The 19911-nt window shown below is 42.5% G+C and overlaps 1 protein-coding gene across 3 annotated transcripts in view; it reads left to right on the top strand.

Moving 5' to 3' along the window:
* Window positions 1-3336: 3336 nt before the first annotated feature.
* Gatad2b (GATA zinc finger domain containing 2B) overlaps window positions 3337-19911 on the top strand; it is a 68299-nt gene continuing 51724 nt past the window's right edge. For all 3 annotated transcript variants that reach the window (XM_051199354.1, XM_051199355.1, XM_051199356.1), the window contains exon 1: window positions 3337-3493. The gene's annotated coding sequence lies outside the window, so the exon portion shown is untranslated. The remainder of the gene's footprint in view (window positions 3494-19911) is intronic.

The following is a 19911-nucleotide window of genomic DNA, read 5'->3' on the forward strand; positions in this document are numbered from 1 at the left end:
GAGCCAAGATCTAAACCTAAGTACTTTAACTCAAGGTCATGTTATTTATTCATTTGAGCCCAATACTAGAATGCAAACAGGTTTTTTGTATGTTTGCTTAACCTTAAAATAAGAATTAGGTTCATGGTCCAGTTGTCACAGTTCAGTATTGTAATCTCAACAATAGGAGGCTGAGGCAGGATGATTCTCACAAGTTTAAGGCCAAGTTGAGAGTTCTAGTTTCAAACAAACCAAAAATGAGGGTATAGCAAGATGGCTCAGAAGGTCAAGGCACTTGTCATGCACTCTGGCAATCTGAGTCCCATTCCTGGGATCCATATGGTGGAAAGAGAGGACAGACTCCTGTAAACTGTCCCTTGACCTCCATATGTGGGATGCAGCACATGGGCCCATACACACAGGTAATAAATAAACAAATAAATAAATAAATAATGGAGGACTGTGGAGATGGCTCAGTTGGTGCCGAGCATGAGTTCTGACCCTCAGCATTCACTTAAAAGTTGGTCTTGTATGTATCTATAACCCTAAAGCTGAGGAAGAGGAGGAAGAGATAGGAGGATCCCTAGGGTTTGTTGCTCTGTCAGTCTCACTCTTCAATCTCTGGGTTCAGTGAGAGACCCTGTCTCAAAAAATAGATGGAGAACAACTTTAGAACATCCCCCATGCCCTCTGATGTCCATAGATGCATGTGTACACACACAAATTGGTACCTGTGTATTTGTAGGTTTTTCTTTTTTGTATGGTTTCTGAGTCTGTTCTTTTTAATTTTTTCCCCCTACATATCTTTTTTGTTTTGCTTTTCGAGACAGAGTTTCTCTGTGTAGCCTATTTCTCCTGGGACTTGTGCAGACTAGGCCTCCCAACCCAAGTGCTAGGAGGGAGTGAGGCTGGGCATCTAGGCTCCATAATAATCTTTTTTTTTTTTTTTTTTTTTTTTGAAACAGGGTTTCTTTGTGTAACAGCTCTGGCTGTCCTGGAACTTGCTCTGTAGACCAGGCTGGCCTGAAACTTGGAGAGATCTGCCTGCCTCTGCCTCTTGAGATTAAAGGTATATGTCACCACCATCCAGCTCCTAACTTTTTATATATATATATATATGTGTGTGTGTGTGTGTGTGCGTGTGTGTACTAAGGGTTGAACATATGAACTAGTATTCTACTATTTAGATATATTCTCCAGTCCAACCTAAAAAATCAGGTATTTAAAAACATCACTTTGAGGCTGGGAGGTGGAGGCAGAGGCAGGCAGATCTCTGAGTTCAAGGCCAGCCTATTCTACAGCGTGAGTTCCAGGACAGTCAGGAGTACACAGAGAAACTCTCAAAAACCAAAACAAACAAATTTTTAAAAATTATTTTAGGTATTTTAAAAAAGATTTTATTTATTATGAATACAGTATTCTGCCTGCATGTATGCCTGCAGGCCAGAAGAGGGCACAAGACCTCATTACAGATGGTTGTGAGCCACCATGTGATTGCTGGGAATTGATGAACTTGAAGAGCTGGCAGTGCTCTTAAACTATAAGCCATCTCTCCAGCCCTCATGCATGTGTTTTGCTTGCATGTATGTATATGCACCATAATATTAGTGTCTGGTGCTCAGGAAAGTCAGAGGAGAGCTATGGATCTCCTGGAACTGGAGTTAACAAATAGTTATGAACTACCAGGTCGGGGCAGGGAACGGAACCTGGGTCCCTTGGAAGAGCAACAAGTGTTTAATCATTGAGCTGTCTCTTCATTTAAAGAAAGTTTTGAAACAGCGCCTTTGTATCTGACAGGCTAATCTGAAACCTCAGTCCCAAATCCAGTGGTTTCACTGTGTACTACCAGGTCAGCCTTAGGATTCCATTTCTACATTGATTTGAAATATGTGTTCTAAATAGGTGGTGTCAGTGATGGTGATGCTCGTCTTCACCATTTGGGAAGCAGAAGCGGGCAGATCTTTTGAGTCCGAGTCTAGCTTGGTCTACACAGCAAGTTCCAAGACAGCCAGGACTACACAGAGGAATCCTGTCTCAAAAAACCAAAAACAACAACAAAAAGTTTCTGTCTTGGTATCTCTGGAACTAGTTATTTCTTGCTTTTAACTACTGCTTGCTTGCTAGCAGTCTACCTTTGGCAAGTTGCTTAATCTCGCTGACCCTGTTCTTTAATAAACCCAGGTTTAAATTTCAATCTGCCACATGTGTAATTTTGGAAAGTCTTTTGGTCTACACCTCATTTTCCTCTTCTGTAAGATAGGATGACCAGTACCTACCTCACAGGGTAAGAATTCCTCTAAAGGTCTCAGCACAGTGCCCCACAGTCTCTTGTCCGCCCGAAATGTTATCCCTTCAACGTGTTTATTTTTGTGATAATTAGTTCTCATCTCCAAGGCGCTCAGAAAGAACACTTATGGTTAAGTGCTCTAGAAACGCTGAATGTAGGCGGGCCTAACTGCTTCGAGGAAGTCGCCAGGCTAGCAAGAGAAGCTGGGCCCTGACTTGGCTAGTGCAATCGGGTGGGGTGTGAAACTGTTTCCTCACTGTGAGCAGAAAAAGACCCGATTCCAGAGAAGATGCTATGAACACCGTCATTTATCAGTAAATTGTTAGTTTTTCTTTTCTTTTCTTTTTTTCCTGCTGTTATGGTACAGTCAATTAAGGACCGACCAGGAGCAAATTAACACCAGGAGCCCAAGGCCTTTGGCAGAACGAGGCAGACCACACCCCAGAGAGACAACAAGGCCCAAGCCCCTAAAAGCTAGTTCTGTCCTTAAATTCATGGATTCTGTCGCGATGAAACACCACCCACCCAAACGCAGAGCCCAGCACCGTTCCCAGTCTCCATCTTTAGACGTGAAAGAACGAGAGCTGGCCAAAGGAGAATCCCGGTTTTTGAGAGACTAGGTGGTACGGCGGCTGCCTGGGGACCAAAACGTCTCCAAGGTAAAGTTGCAGCCTGAAGCGATTTTTTGACCCCCGACACTTAATGGGCTGTCGAAGACCCGGATGTGTCTGGGACTGGCCGAGGTACCCATTAACGCGCCCCCGCTAGACCATCCCCCTTCTCCATTTATGACTGGGTCCACTGGACGCCAATCACTACCTCTCCAGCCACCCACTCCTCAAGGGTGGGGTGAAGTCTCGGTATCCCGCTTCCTATTGGTAGCAGCAGGAAGAGAAGGGCGGGCAGCCGGCTAAGGCCCTCCAATGGGCGTCGTGGCGTGTGGTTAAGGCGGAGTCGAGGCGCTTGGCAGCTGCCCAATCAGCGTCCTTGTTTGTGTGGTGCCGCCGCCGCCGGTGCAGCCGCCGCCGCCGCTGCTGCCCCTGTCTGTACCGCAGTGTCTGCTCCGCCCGCCCGCCCTCCCCGACCCGGCCCGCCCCCTCCCCCACCCCCGTTCCTGGACCCGCCAGTGGGGTCTGGATCCCACTGTGCCGTCGCCGCCTCTTTTTTCGACGCCTTCGCCGCCGCCTGAGGAGGCGACCTAGTCGGGAGTTCCGCCGCTGCTGCCAGGTGAGGAGCTCTGGCCTAGGCCAGCCTGGCCGCCAGCCCGCCCGGGGGCGGTGAGGAGCGACGGAGGGAGCGAGGCTGCGAAGAGGCGGCGGTGGGGGAAGGGAAAGGTGGAGGGCGGGGGGAGGGGAAGCGCCCGCGAGCCGACGCCCGCCCGCGCGCCCCCGCCTGGCGTCCCCTCCCCCAGCCCGGCCCGCGCGCCCCCGCCTCGCGCTCCCCTTCACCTCTTCCCCTCCCCCTCCACGCGCGCGCCCGGGTCTTTCACTTAGGCCTCGCGCGACCCGGCTGGTGTCCGTTCGTGTCTCCTTTTTTACTCTTTCTCCCCTCCCTCGCTCCCCGTTTCCCTTGCCATCCCCCTTTTCACTCAGTACCTCATGCCCGCCATGCTCCCCTCTTTTCCACCCGAGCGTCTTCCCCTCCGTGTTTGTAACTCTCCGCCCCCAGTGGTGCCCTCAGGGTGCGGGGGCCGCTCCCTGCACTGTCTTGTGTTTGACGGCGGATAGGACGAAAGGGGGATTCTTACGCGTGAAGGAAACACAGGATAATTAATCTTTATTTGGGGGAAAGGATCAGGAGTGCAGAACCTTACCCCTTTATTTCTTCGTCCACCGTTCCCTTGCCCTCCGTAAGAAAAGGGAATTGTCTTGACTTGTGTGGGTTACTTACCTTGAATAGCAACTAAACCACCCATTTTCTCAGCTGGGCTTCTTGGACACACTGGGTTTGTTACCCAGTTCAGTTCCTGAGAATTGATGGAACTAGAACTTACCTTTCCCGACCAAACCAGAACTTTTTGCCTCCTTGGGCTCAGTTTCTGAAGAAGCTAGTCACTCCGGTGAATGCAGACAGAGATGTAGATGTTAGACGCTGTCCCGGGATAGCTTCCCTACTTTATAAAGGTAAGGTGCTCTCTTTGACATCGTCCCCAGTACCGAATTCCCTCCAAACATAAGATGTTAGTTCTAAGGACTGGCACTGAGGAGGCATTACTGGCGGGTAGCATGTGCATGCTGAAGTTAACAGTGTTTCTCTGTTCTCTTCTGGAGAGTAAGGTAGCTTCCTGAGACCCAGTTTTCTCATCTGGTAAATGATTGCTTGAAGGGCTTTAGTATGCGTTTTAGAGGTGGGGATGATATAAATTAGAACCCATTTTACCAAAGAGGCAGTGTTTTCATGCCAGTATGCAAAAGATTTGAATTGGTGCTTGATGCTGGAGTAAAAGTAGGTTTTACAAACCATGTGGGCTGGAGAAGAGCTGGTGCTTTTGTAGTTTTAGGACATTTTCTTTTCTAGAAATTTATAATTTGAATAGCAAGGGATGAATGTGGTACAAAGTCGAAAGAAATCTTCCCTCCCACCTCTGTCCTTAAGCCATCTAGTTAGTGTCCCTCCTGCAACACCAGGTGGTTGTTCTTTTTGGCATGTGTAGTGTCTGTATGTAGTTAGAGATTATCCTGTTTGAGAATTTAGTGATTTCTTTCTTTCTTTCTTTTTTTTTTTTTTTTTTTTCTGTTTTTTGTTTTTGTTTTTTCGAGACAGGGTTTGGTTTCTCTGTAGGTTTGGAGACTGTCCTGGAATACTCTTTGTAGACCAGGCTGGCTTCGAACTCACAGAGAACCAACCACCTGCTTCTGTCTCCTGAGTGCTGGGATTGAAGGCCCGTGCCACTACTGCCTGGCTGAGAATTTAGTGATTTCTATATTGTTCTTTCTTTGGTACATGGACTTAAATTCTTCCTTGAAGTCAGATAACCACTTTGATTTATATTTTGGTGTGGAAGAAGTCTTGATAAGAATTGTCCTAGAAGGGAGCTGGAGAAATGGTTCCGGTTAAGAGTACTGGCTGCTTTTCCCAGAGGACCCAATTCTCATCACCCATGTGTCTGTCTTAACTTCAGTTCCAGGGCATCTGACACACTAAAAGAGAGAGAGACACACAGAGAGAAACAGAATATTGTCCTAGAGAGTAGCGACTTCTGGTGATAGTAAAGATAGTGGTGTGGAGGGGTTAAGCTCATTTTGAGGGAAGGCTTATATCTCTTGGCTGAGTCAGGCATAGACTTTCCTTGGGTTTTTTAAGAAGATAGGTTTATATAAATAGTTCATGGTTGTGACCATTGGTCTGATATGACTGATGATAGGATTTTCAGTCTGGGAGTAATGAAAGTAATCATGGAAAGAGATAAGTATTAATCAAAAGGAATCAGAAAGCTGGACCTGTAGGTTGAATGACCTAGTTTGAGAAGAGATGAGGTTTATAGACTTTTATGCTGCCTATTCCTTAGTTCAGAACATTTTTAATGAGGTGAGAATGATTTGTGCTCGACAGCAGCATCCATCTTTATGGCACTGTGGTTTGCTTCCCCTATGTCATGTCTGTTAACTTCCTGTTTAGATATATTCTCAACAGGGTCTGAATAGAAGCTATATTAAATACTTGTCTTAGAAACTTACCCTGGTTCCCTGGACAGCCCTTCAAATATAAGTCCTGGCAGTAACTTCTTTGTAATTTATTTGTACTTATTTTGTGTGCATTGGTGTGTTTTGCCTGCATGTATGTCTGTGTGAGGGTGGTGGATCCAGATCCTGGAGTTACAGACAGTTGTGAGCTGCTGTGTGGGTGCTGGGAAGAGCTCTGGAAGAGCAGTCAGTGGCCTTAATGACTGAGCCTTCTCTCCAGACACTCAATGGCAGTAACTCAAACTGTGTTTATGGGCCACAGGGAGAGAGATGTGTGAGAAATTTTTTCTGACCATCGATGTTTTAAACTACTTTCTATCATCTGTGTTCTCTGGGCTCATGACTATAATCCTAACTCGTAGGAAACAGAGTGGATTGTGACAATTTGAAGCAGCATGGAGTACATAGTGAGTTCATGATAGTTAGTTAGGGATACCCTAGAGCTACCTTTTCTTTTCGTTTTCTTTCTTTCTTTTTTTCCGAGATAGGGTTTCTCTGTGTACTCTTGACTCTCCTGGAATTAGCTGTGTAGACCAGGCTGGCCTCACAGAGATCCTCCTGCCCTTGCCTCTTGCCTCTGCCTCCCAAGTGCTGGGATCAAAGGCGTGCACCACCAATGCTCTGTTCTAAGACCTTTTCTTAAAACTAAAAAAACAAAACAAAAAAAAAAAAACCAAACAAACAAACAAAAAACTGGTTGAGGCTTTTCATCCTGAGCAAGGGATCAGGAGTTCAAGGTCATCCCCTTCTCTCCCCCCCTACCCCCCATAAGGTCTGTGTGTTTTCCTCTCTTGGTTCCATTAGGCCTAGCTGGACTTTCTAGATTGGGCCCTGGTTACAGCATCAGGGTTGAAAAGGTGTCACCGTGCCTGTAAAGGGATTCATCCTTGTCTTTTTCCTTTGAGACAGGGTTTCTCTATGTAGTCCTGGTGGTCCTGGAACTCACTCTGTAGACCTGGTTGGTTTAGAACTCAGAGATCTGACTGCCTCTGCCTTCCTGAGTAAATACTAGAACTAAAGGTATGGCCCACCACTGCTGTCTCTCCTTGTTTTAAGCAGTGAGCTATATATGTTGTTTGCCAAACAGACCTCTCACCTTAGTTTAGCTAATTTTTTCCTTCTCACTCCTCAAGCTGTGTAGGGAAAGAGCAGCTGTGCTGTACTAGTTTTTAGGCTCTGGAGCATATTCTGAGTTAGCTACTGTATTAGGAGACATGCTAACAAGCAGCCCCCCTCTGTACTTACCTCAGGAGGCTCATGTTGCTTAGCTTATTGAGAAGTAACAGATAGGTTTGGTTGATGAAAACAGCTGCTAGAGAAATCATGAGATTAACCCATAAATGGGTTCAAGTTTTTCAGACCTTAGTAGGACTTAAACCCAGTATCCTTAAGATGTCAGCGTATAATACCAAGCATTTCTGAGGTACATTGAATGATAAGGAGAAAAAAAAGATACACCCCGGATTCCAATTCTAGTTCTAGCATAAAACTGTCCTTGTATAGTATTGCTTAGGAAAAAATCCCTCAAAGATGATGCCACACAGTTGTAGTTCACTTGCTTTTGGCTAAGCGCAGAAAATGATTTTGTTTTTGTGAAAAAGCTTGGTTTTGAGAGAGGAAGTGTCTTGTTTATATTCAGTAGTCTGAAGCTTTTTCTATATACTATTTGGGGACTTTTAGTGACTTCAATTGGTGAAGCAGGGATCCTTCTCTCTTGTAACAGTGACAAAAGCTCCTTCAAATAGGTCTAGATTTGAAGTGGACCCCTTTTCATCTGTTATCTTTTACCTTCTCTTTGGTCAATTCATGGACTACTTCAGTGCAAACTGAGTTGATAAAATAGAGGAATGACACATGATCATTAAGACTTAATAGGTTGGCTCTGTGATGTGTAGTGTTTTCCTAGAGTCCCTTAATTTGCTACTACCTTGGATTGCCATCAACTGACCAGAAACTTATCAAGTGTTTGGGATAATAGTAGCAAGAGTATGAGATGTTTCATTCTGTCTCTTTTTTTTTTTCTTTTCTTTTTTTTTTTGAGACAGAATCTGGCCTTAAACTTACTATGTAGACTGGTCTGGAACTCTCATATATTGGCCTGCATATGCTTTCTGAGTGCTGGGATTAAAAGCCTATGCCATCATGCCTAACCATTTTGTTTCTTCTGATGTATGAAATGTTCAAATCCCAGATATAAAAGAGTCACAGTAATTGCACATCTTTGATGTGAACTTTTGGGACAGGTGTTTTTGTTTTGTTTTCCGAGGTAGTGTTTCTATGTAGCTTTGGAGCTTGTCCTGGATCTCACTCTGTAGATCAGGGCTGGCCTCAAAATCACAGAGGTCTGCCAGCTTCTGCCCCCCCAAGTGCTGGGATTAAAGTAGTGCACCACCATCGCCCAGCTTGGGATAGTTTATTTTTTGGTATTTTGAGACAGGGTCTCTCTGTGGATTGGGAGTCTGTCTTGGAACTAGCTCTTGTAGACCAGGCTGGTCTGGAACTCACAGAGATCCACCTGCCTCTGCCTCCTGAGTGCTGGGACTAAAGTTGTGTGTCATCACCGCTCAGTGGGGACAGTTTCTTATGTAGCCCACGACAGTCTTCAACTGCTAGTGTGATCCTTCTGTGTTAACCTTCCAAGTGTTAAGATTAAAGGTGTGTGCCATCCTACCTGGTGTGTTTTGCCTTTTGTGTCCTTTGTGTAACAATAGCTCTGGCTGTCCTGGAACTGACTTTGTAGACCAGGCTGGCCTTGAACTCACTGGATCTGCTTATCTCTGCCTTTCCAGTGCTGAGATTAAAGATGTGTGCCACTGTCACCTGGAGTGTTTGCTTATTTAGGTGTTTTAGTTAGGACCTTCCTACGAAGTCCAGGCTGACCTGGCATTCCTGCTCCTCCTTACACAGCCTCACAAATCCTGGGATTACAGGTGTATGTGCTTACACCCACCTTTGATTTTAATTAGTTAAATCAGTAGTAGTAGTAGTAGTAGTAGTAATATTTGAGACAGGGTCTCATTATGCCTGGATCTCATTGCATAGACCAGGCTAGCCTCAAAGTCATAGAGGTCTGTCCAACTTTGTCACCTAAGTTCTGGGACTAAAGGTGCCCGAGATCATACCCTGCAATTATTAACTCATTTATTTATTGTGATTTCTTTTTAAAGATTTTATTTTATGTGCATTGGTGTTTTACCTGCATGTATGCCTGTGTGGGGTATCATCAAATCCCTAGTAACTGCCATGTGGATACTGGGGATAGAATGAAGGTCCTCTGGAAGAGCAACCAGTGCTTTTCACTGAGCCCAAATAATTTATTTTCTTATATTTCATTTGCATTGGTGTTTTGTATTGTCTGCATATATGTCTGTGAGGGTGTCAGATCTTGCAGTTACAGACAGTTGTTAGCTGCCATGTGGGTGCTGGGATTTGAACTCAAGTCCTTTGGAAGAGCAGCCAGTGTTCTTAACCACTGAGCCATCTCTCCAGCAGCAAGGTTTTTTTTTTTTTTTGTTTTTTTTTTTTTATATTATCCAGTAGATTGCCAAAGAAATTAAGCCAAGTGTTAATTGTTTAAACCTCTTACTGTATATTACACCTGACAGATACACATCTTTTAGATAACACATGTTAACCATTACCTAAGCCTGGCCGACTTTAAGATGTCTGATCAGCCAGTGGTGGTAGTGATAGTGGTAGCATAGGCCTTTAAATCCCAGCACTTGAGGGGTAGAGGTATTGAGAGGTGGAGGTTCTGGGATCTCTCTGAATTCAAGGACCAATCTGGTCTACACAGAGAAACCGTGTCTTGAAAATACAAAAAAAAAAAAAAAAAAAAAACAGAAAAAGACTCCTGATCAAAACTAGTTGATTCTGTCTTATTTGGGTTGTATAGGGGAGAGTAAAATTCATAATCTTCTAAAATGTAGATGGGACATGAGAAAAATTTGTATTAGGCATCAGGAATAATAAATTCTTAGTGTAATTGTGAGGGATTGCAAGTGTTAACTGGAGGGTTATTTATAGTGAGTTTTTTGAGAATAAATAGATCTAGAATTCTGGAAGAAGGGAATAGACTAATACGTTGCAAAGTAATAATACTGAAGAATAAATGTAGAGCATCTTTTTTTCTTTTTGGTTTTTCAGACAGAGTTTCTCAATGTAGCTTTGGAGCCTGTCCTGGAACTCACTCTGTAGACCAGGCTGGCCTTGAACTCACAGAGATCTGCCAGGAATAAAGGCGTATTCCACCAACACCCGAGAGTTTTTTTTTAAGAGGAGGTTTTTCAGAGAGCTACTTGTATCTGTCTCAGTCTCCCAAGTTCTGGGATTTTAGGCATGCTTTTTTTATTTTTTTTAAACCCCTCTTTCTTTTTTGAAGGTGTTTGGGTTAGAACCCAGGCCTGTCCCATGTTGGGCCCTACAACTGAGCTAAATCTCTAGCCTCTTACGCTGTTTATCTTTTTTTTTTTTCCCCCCCCTCTTTTTTTCCTCAAGACAAGGTTTCTTTGTGTAGCTTTGGAACCTATTATGGAACTTGGTAGACCAGGCTGGTCTCAAATTAACAGATCTGCCTTTTTTTTGCCTCCTTAGTGCTGGGATCAAAGGTTTATACCACCACCACTCGGCCTGTTTTATCTTTTCACAAACTATGGTTTGTTTATGACTTGCCACATAATTCAGGCTGACCTGTAATTACTGATCTTTCTGTCTCAGCCTCCCAAGCACTAAGATTAAAAAAATAGTTGTTTTCTACACTGAGGTAATACAGCTTATTGTGCATCTCTTTCAAATATTTGCTTCAATGTCATATTATTTTATATGTGTGGGTGTCTTGCCTGCATAAATGTCTGTACCATTTATATGCCTGGTGCCTTTGGAGGCCAGAAGAGGGTGTCAGAACCCCTTGGAACTGGAGTTAGACAGTTGTTAGCTGCCAAGTGAGTGCTAGGAATTGAACCTGGGCCCCGTGCAACAAGTAGCCAGTGTTTGCAACCACTGAGCCATTTCTCCAGTTCCTTGTTTTATTTATTTTTGAGGCAAGGTTTCACTCTGTAGCCTGAATTCACTATGTTGCCTGAGGTAGCCTTGAATTTAGGATCCTGTTGCTTCAGCCTCTAAGGTACTGGGATTACAGACATGGACCACCATGTCATCTATCTAGCTATTTATTTATTTGGTTTTTTGAGACAGGGTTTCTCTGTAGGTTTAGAGGCTGGCCTCGAACTTACAGAGATCTGCCTGCCTCTGCCTCTGGTGTGCTGGTATTAAAGGCGTGCACTACCACCAGAAGGCTTAAATATCATCTTTTCAATAAGGCATATTTTTATCATTTTTATGTATTTAAGTGTTTTGTCTCTGTAATTGTATGGACTATGTGTATCTGGTGCCTGTGGAGTTCAGAAGAAGTCATTGGGTACCCCAAAACTAGAGTTAACAGTTAGGAGCCACAAAGTAGGTGATAGGAACTGAATGCAGGTCCCCTGGAACAACAGCCAATGCTCATAAGTATTGAGTTCTCTCTCTCTGTCTCTCAAACGCCTTTACTTACTGAGCCATCTCACCGGTCTGTTCGTTCGTTCAGTCATTCATTCATTCTTGACAGGGTCTTAACCTCTCTTGGGCTGGCCTTAAACTTACTATGGAATTGAGGATATCCTTGAAGTTCTGATTCTCTTGACTCTACCTTACAAATACTGAAATTACAGGTATGCACTGCCATATCAAGTTTTTCTTTTTCTTTTTCTTTTTTTGTTTTTTTGTTTTTTTTTTTTTCAAGACAGGGTTTTTCTGTGTAATAGCCCTAGCGTCCTGGAACTTGCTCTGTAGACCAGGCTATCCTTGAACTCAAAGAGATTGCTTGTCTTTGCCTTCCAATTGCTTAGGCTTAAAGGATTGTGCCACTATGCCCAACCTAAATATTTGCTTATCAAATTGGAATAATAATCTCTCTTCTTAACTAAATATAAACTTCATTTACAACAAAGTATGAAATTTCATAAATATGGAATTGCAAAATGTTTTCAGATTTTATTTTTAAAAATTGTTTGTGTACCTGTGATATGCATGCAGTGCCCAGAAAGACTAAAAAAGATTGGATCCCCTGAAAGGGGAGTTACATGTGGTTGCAAGATGCCAGATGTGGGTATTGGAAACTGAATTCTGGTCCTCTGGAAGAGCTGTACATGCACTAAACCATTGAGTCATCTCTAGCTCTTGTAAAATGTTTTGTAAACTTAAAGAATTATATAGTGACAAAATGATTGCCTTCCCATTGAAATAAATGGATTAATCATAAGAAAACTATTTACTTATTTATTCTTGTATATCATCACATCCCACCTAAAGCTAGATATGTCTCCCTCCATATCCTACTCTTATTTCAAATATAATACTCCCATCAATGTCGTTTCCTTTTTGTAAATCGTCAAAGCCAGAAATATGAGCATCATTGTCACGTCTTTTTTTGAAAATTTATTTATTTATTTATTTATTGGTTTTTTGAGACAGGGTATTGTTTTGGAATTCTGTAGACCGGGCTGGCCTCAAACTTACAGAAATCTGCCTGCCTCTGCCTCCTGAGTGCTGGGATCAAAGGCTTGTACCACCAATGCCTGGCCCTTTATTATTTTTTTTAAATAAATAATTTTTATGTATTCTTTGAAAGTGTATACAATGTATTTTTTACCATAACATCCATTTATCCCCTCCAATTCTCTGTCCCTTTTTTTTGTACCAGCTATGTAAACCGGGCTGATCTTAATTCATAGTCCTCTTGCCTCAGCCTCTTAAATGCCAGGATTGTTTAGTTTACATGTGCCAGTAGGCCCATTACTTTTATTTGTTGTTTTGTGTTTATTTCTCAATCTTTGGTTTCTTTTGAATCTTCACTGCTGGTTCACTGATTCTTGTCCATCACCTGATCATGTCCATCATCTGATATAGAATATTGTCACAAAGTCTTCTGTTTGTGTGTAGATTTTTTGGGGGGTGGTAATGAGCAGGGTTTTGAGGCATGGTTTTTCTGTGATGTTTCTGGTTTCTGCCTGCCTTTGTCTCCCGAGTGCTGTGGAATTAAAGGAGTGAGTGTTGTCTGTCTTCTCTGCAAGTCCTGATGTTTGTTTTTGAGACAGTCTTAACTGTGTAGCTTTGGGCCTGGAACTCCTAGATATAGCCACTTGCCCCTGTCTCCCAAGTCCAAGTGTTAGTATTAAAGTCATGTGCCACCATGCCTGGCCTGTTTATGTGTGTGAGGGGGTTGTCGTTTTTGTTTTTTTTTTTTTTTTTTTTTTTTTTTTTTTCCTTCTTTGACAGGGTTTCTCTGTATAACAGCCCTACCCTGCCTGTCCTGGAATTCACTTTGTAGTTCAGGCTGGCCTAACTCACTGAGATCGCCTGCCTCTGTCTCCTGAGTGCTGGGATTAAAGGTGTGTGCCACTATCTCCCGGCAAAATTTAAATACTTTTTATTTGATCTCACTATACCTTATAATTTCTCAGTACTCTATTAGTATCCTAAAAGCAAAACACAGTGCCTGGAAAGGTAGTTTAGGGGTTAAAGCATTGGCTGTATCTAGAGTACCTGATGAGTCCAATTGCTTGCTAGAACTCTCAAGATGGCTCAAAACTCTGTAACTACAGTCTTTGGGGATCTGATGCCCTCTTTTGGTTTCCATGGGCACTGCATGCATATAGACATTCATGTCCCCAAAACATCCACATATATAAAATAATAAAATACAAAATTTAAAAAACTATGTATTTTCAGTGCCTAAAATGCTGTTTTCTAAAAGACATTCAGGAACATTTGTTGAATAAATGAACATCTCTAGGTTTAGAGCATGCTACATGAATTTAGAAGATGTTCCTTCTAAAGGTGGAGTATTGGTTCATCTACAATTTGTGTGATCTTAGTTGGGTCATTTGATATCTTTAAGCCTTAATTTTTTTCCCCCCCCAAGTCAGGGTTTCTCTGTGGCTTTAGAGGCTGTTTTGAAACTCATATCAGTACACCAGACTGGCCTTGTACTCACAGAGATCCGCCTGCTTCTGCCTCCCAAGTGCTGTGGGATTAAAGGCCTGAGCCATCACCTAGCATAAGCCTTAATTTCTTTTTTTTTTAATATTTATTTATTTATTAGGTATATAGTGTCCTGTCTGTCTATATGCCTGAATGTCAGAAGAGGGCACCAGATCTTATTACAGATGGTTGTGAGCTACCAGGTGGTTGCTGGGAATTGAACTCAGGACCTCTGGAAGAGCAGCCAGTGCTCTTAACCATCTCTCCAGGCCTAAGCCTTAATTTCTTAAATTTAGAAATGATGACTACTTTGTCTACTAAGTTTTTATGTTAAGAAAAAAGATTATGCATGTAGAGTTGTTTTGTAAACTCTAAGGCACTTGAAGATTTTTATTTTTAGTTATATGTATATGGTGCTGGAGAAATGGCTTAGCAGTTAAGAGCATTTGCTGCTTTTTCCAAAGGGCCTGTGTTTGGTTCTCAGCACCTCTATTGGGTGTCTCATCATCTGTAATTCAAAACCAGGAGATCTGACACCTTCTGACCTCAGCACACATGTGAAATCTTTGTTTAAAAAGTAAGTGTGTGTGTGTGTGTGTGTCTGTGTCTGTGTGTCTGTGTGTCTTTGCCTGCCTGCATGGGTACAGGTACCTGTGGAAGTTAGAGGTGTCAAATCCCTCTGGAGCTGGAATTTACAATTGTCTGATAGAAGTATTGGGGACAAACTCAGATTCTCTGTAAGAGCAATATGAGCCGAGCCATCTCTCCAGCCTTACTTAGAACCGTGTGTGTGTGGAGGGGGGAGGGCAGGAGTGTTGGTTTAAGACAGAGTTTCTCTGTACAGCCCTGGCTGGCCGGGAACACTCTCTCTAGATCAGGCTGGCTTTGAACTCAATAGGAATCTGCCTCCTGAGTACTGGGATTAAACTAAAGGTGTACAGCACTAAGAATGGTATTACTTAGAACTTTTGAGACTTTTGTTTGTACATATTAAAGGTACCTTTGTGTTTGCATATCTAGTATATGTGTTGGTGTAGGTCTCCACATATGTATGGTGTGGCTGTGTATAGCCCAAAGATCTATAGCTCTTTTTTTTCTATGTTAATTTTTAAAAAAGTTTTAATTAACTTTTTAAAATTTATTTTACATGCCATCCACAGTTTTCTCTCCCTCTTTTCCTGTTCCGAAGTTCCTTCCCCCAACTTCTTTCCGCCCCTCCTCCCATCCACTCCTCAGAAAGGGTAAGGCTTCCCTGCTCTTCATGTTTTTGAGATAGGGTCTCTCATTGAAACTGCCTGGCTGGTGATCTCCAGGGATCCCATCTATCCTTTGTCCCATGTCTTCCCCAGCCTTCTTCCACCACCACTACCAGAGCTAGAGTACCTATTTATATTGTAAATTCTGACCCAGCTTTTACATTGGTGCTGTGAATCTGCACACTGGTCTTCAGGTGTGTATAGTAGGCACTTAATGGTCTGCCCCCCCCAAAAAAAAGAAAAAGAAAAATCCCTTTTTTTCGTGGGGATGTAGCTCAGTTAATAGAATGCTTGTCTGGTGTGCTGGCTAGTTTTATGTCATCTTGACACAAGCTAAAATATCTGAGAGGAGGGAACCTCATTTGAGGAAATACCTCCATAAGATTGAGTTGCTTACAAGCCTGTAAAACATTTTCTTAATTAGTAATTGGTGGAGGAGGGCCCAGCCTACTGTGGGTGATACCACCTTTGGTTCTGTAAGAAAGCAGGTTGAACATGCCATACAAGCCAATAAGCAATAGTCCTATTTGAGTTCCTGCCCTGACTTTAGTTGAACAGTGATGTTAGAAGTATAAACCAAATAAACACTTTTCTCCTCAACTTACTTTTGGTCATAGTGTTTTATCACAGCAATAATAACCCTAACTAGGACAAATACTAGTACCAGGATAGTGGACTATGCTGTCAAAGACCATATGTTTTTGGGAGGGTTGTTGAAGGACTTTGGAACATTGGCTTAGAAAAGCCATTGAGTGTTCAAAGCTTGGTGAGTTGTTTTGTGGGAGCTTAGAACATATGAATGTTGAGAAAAATGTAGTGGATGAAGGCCTGGCTTGTGACATTTTAGAAGGAAGCAAAGGCTATATAGCTACCAGGTTATTTCTGTGAAGATTCTGTTGTCTCTGGTTAGCTGGAGCTGAAGAATTGGCTCTGATTAACAAGAGATCAGCATCATTTAAGTAAAGCCTTTGTGTTCCTGGGACAATTGATGCCAATCAGGTAGAACTGAGAAATTAACAGTGATTAAGAGGAGTCCAGCTTCATGGAGGTGAAATCCACTTGGAAGTGTTTCCTCAGAGTCATCACACAGAAGCTATGTTCCAGAAGTGATCAAGGTTGTACCTCATCCTGGCAGTGGAGCTTGGTACTGTAAGAGTTACCCAGGTGGTACTGGTTTTGAAAACAAACAGGTCATGGAGAACAGCTGAGGCTTGGCACTGTGTGAGGCTAGGAAAGGCCGTTGATGAAGGTAAAATTCTCAGTTGCAGTCAAAGGCCCAGGATTGAAGGGGACATGTAGAGACTTTGAGATTTGGCACCATGAAAAGAGCCTAGGAGAGGCTATTGGTGAAAGTGCAGGCCGTTTACAGTGGAAAACCCCAGCATTTTAGAGATGGCACTATGTACCATGGGATGACCACCAAGAGCAGTGTTAATGGTGCAGTGGAGCCTGCCTGAACTTTGAAGACAAAAGCTGTGTTGCTTCAGAGGACAGAGCCAGAGAGGTGACCCAAGCCCCTTGAAGGAGACCAGAAGATTGGGAGTCAAACCCAGATACTGGACTTTGAGTTATTTACACAAATGGTTTTGCTTTGTTCAGCTTGTTACTGTGTCCTGGTTCTTTCCTTTGAAGTAAGAAAATATTACTTTTTATTTTAACAGGAGCCCACAATTGAATTTAAACTTTTAAAAAAATGATTTTGTAGTTTTACAGAGACTTTGGATTTTAAAAGAAGCTGGATACTTTTAAACACAAAACTTTTTATTTTTTTCTTTTCTTTTTTTTTTTTTTTTTTGGAGACAGTTCCTCTGTAACAACCCTGGCTATCCTGGAACTCACTTTGTAGACCAGGCTGTTCTGGAACTCACAGAGATTTCACCAGCCTCTGCCTCATGAGTGTTGGGATTAAAGACATGTGGTAAAGAGACAACTTTAAGTGTTTGAGATTGTAAGGCTGTGGGACTTTTTAAAGTTTATTAATGTGTGATTTGGGGGGTGAAAAAGAAAAGAAAGGTGTGTTTGTGTATCAAGTTGATATGGAGTCAATTATGTTGGCTAGTTTTATTTAAACTTGACATACCTAAAGTCACTAGAGAGGAGATCGTCACAATTAGAAAATGCTTCCATGGGATTGAGTTGTAGGCAAACCTGTAGGCCATTTTCTTAGTGATTGATGGAGGAGGCCCAGCCCATTGAGGGTGGTGCTACCCTTGGCTAGTGGTCTGGGTTGTTTAAGAAAGCAGACTGAGCAGGCCAGTAAGCAGCACCCCTCCATGGCCTCTGAGTCATCTCCTGCTTGTAGGCTTCTGCCCTATTTGAGTACCTGCCCTGAATGACTTCAGTGAAGTGTAAACTAAATAAACCCTTTGTTCAAAACAACAACAATAACAACAAAAAAAAAAAAAACCCTTTCCTCTTCAACTTGCTTTTGGCCATGGCATTTTATCACAGCAATAGTAAGCCTAATTAGGGCATCTAGCATTCATGAAGCTCTGGGTTCAATCCCCTATACTGCACTTTATCAATGGAGCTGTCTCATCTCCCCATCCCTGATTCTTCCATGATTTTGGAATTTTTAAATTGGTGTCAGTCTGGCCTCCACCTGTGCATATGTATTCTACTTTATAGTTTTAAAAAATAAAAGATTAATCTCATGCTGCCTAAGGATAATACTGAACTTCTGATCCTCTTGCCTTTACTTACGGAGCCTTGGAATTTATTGAGCTTATGCTGAGCTGGGGATGGAACCTAAACTTTTGTACATGCTAGGCATTCTACCGTCTGACTTATATCCATAGCCCTTGGCTATGACATAATTTTATCTTTCTCCAGACCTATTGTTTGGAATGATATGAAATAAACAATTTTCATAGAAGAGCTACATATGATTTGTTAATACACAATGTCATTATCACTAGTAGCAATATTAAATGCAAATGAAAGTTTTAAACACTGAGATAAAAAGAAAATGAGAGCCAGGTCTGTAGTCCCAACACTCAGGGAGACAGAGGCAGCTGGGTCTCTGAGTTCAAGGCCATCCAGGACTGCAAAGAGAGTTCCAGGACAGCCAAGGCTACACAGAGAAACCCTGTCTTGAAAAAAACAAAAAGGGGTGGGGGGGAAGAGGCAGCAAAAAGGAATCTTAGCAGAGTTACGTTGGATATAAAAAGCAACAAATAGGACTGGTGATGTAGCTTAGTAGTAGTTCATGTCCCAGTACTACAAATACAAAGCATATGTAAAATGTAATTTATTTATTTTTAAAGACGTAATTATTATGTATACAGTGTTCTGCCTGCATGTATACTGCAGGCCAATAGAGGGTGCCAGATAGATGGATGTGAGCCACTATGTGGATGCTGGGATTTGAGTCACCATGCCATGCCTAGCTGCAATTATGTTGGTGCCCAGCACTTGGGAGGCAGAGGCAGGCAGATCTCTGTGGGTTTGAGGCCAGCTTGGTCTACAAAGAGAGTTACAGGAGAGCAAGATTATTACACAGAGAAATTCTGCAAAAAAGTTCTTCGCAGAGCTGCTGGATAAAATATGTCAAATCTAGGATCTATTTTGGCAACCAAAAAGTCTTTCTTGTAATACTCCTGGACTGGGATGATGAATATTTTTTTTTTTTTTAACAAAAGACTTATTTTTATGTATGAATGTGTAATACTTGTATGTTTTTTTTCTTAAAATTTGTATGACTATGTACTGCATGTCTGCCATAGCCTGCTTATGGTGGTAGGCCAGAGGACAGTTTTTAGGAGTCTGGTCTCTCCTTCCAACATGTAGTTTTCAGAAATCAAAATCTGGTCATTAGGCCTGGTGTTAAGTGCCTTTCTCACTTAGCCATCTTTCTGGCCCTACTCTCTCACATCTGATTTTAAATGTTTTCTCTTTTTTCATTTTTGTGTTTTTGAGGCAGGGTTTCTCTGTATTGCTCTGGAGCCTGTCCTGGAACTAGCTCTGTAGACCAGGCTGGCCTTGAACTCACAGAGGTCTGCCTGCCCTTCCCTCCCAAGTGCTGGGATCAAAGTCGTGCACTATCAACCCCCGGCCTTTTTTTCTTTTGGATTTTAAATATTTTGACCACTTACAAGTTAATTGTTATAAATAGAATGTGTTAATATAGTTTGTCCTTAGACTCTGAATTAGGTGATTGATGTTGCTTTGAACCAAAGACCCTTTATTACTGTATTTAATTTTTGAAATTTTTTTTTTGCATGTTTTACCTGCATGTATGTATGAGCATCACATATGTGCCTGGTTCTTACAGAGGTCATAAAAAGGAATTGGACCCTGTGGAAATAAAGTTATGGGTAGTTGTGAGCCACCATATGGGTTTTAGGACCCAAACCTAGGCCCAGTACAAGAGCAGTGCTGGAATTAAAGACATGTGCTGCCATACTCGGCCTAGGCCTCTCATCTTTTATCTTCAGGTGTCTTAACTGAGCTAAGTCTTATTATCTATTTGTCTTGTTGGGTCATTCTGATGGTCTGTGCCCTTCTTGAGGCTTGGAAACTGACTATTGCTTTCAGTGTGTGTCATTGTGTGTGCTTGCTTACACCACTCCCTCCCCCCAGACAGGGTTTCTCTGTGTAGACCAGGCTGGCATGGAACTCACAGAGATCCACCTGCCTCTGCCTCCTGAGTGCTGGGATTAAAGGTGTATGCTACCAACGACTGGCT

Source organism: Phodopus roborovskii, unplaced genomic scaffold (assembly GCF_943737965.1).
Source record: "Phodopus roborovskii unplaced genomic scaffold, PHOROB, whole genome shotgun sequence".
In the NCBI taxonomy this organism is placed as follows: Eukaryota; Metazoa; Chordata; class Mammalia; order Rodentia; family Cricetidae; genus Phodopus; species Phodopus roborovskii.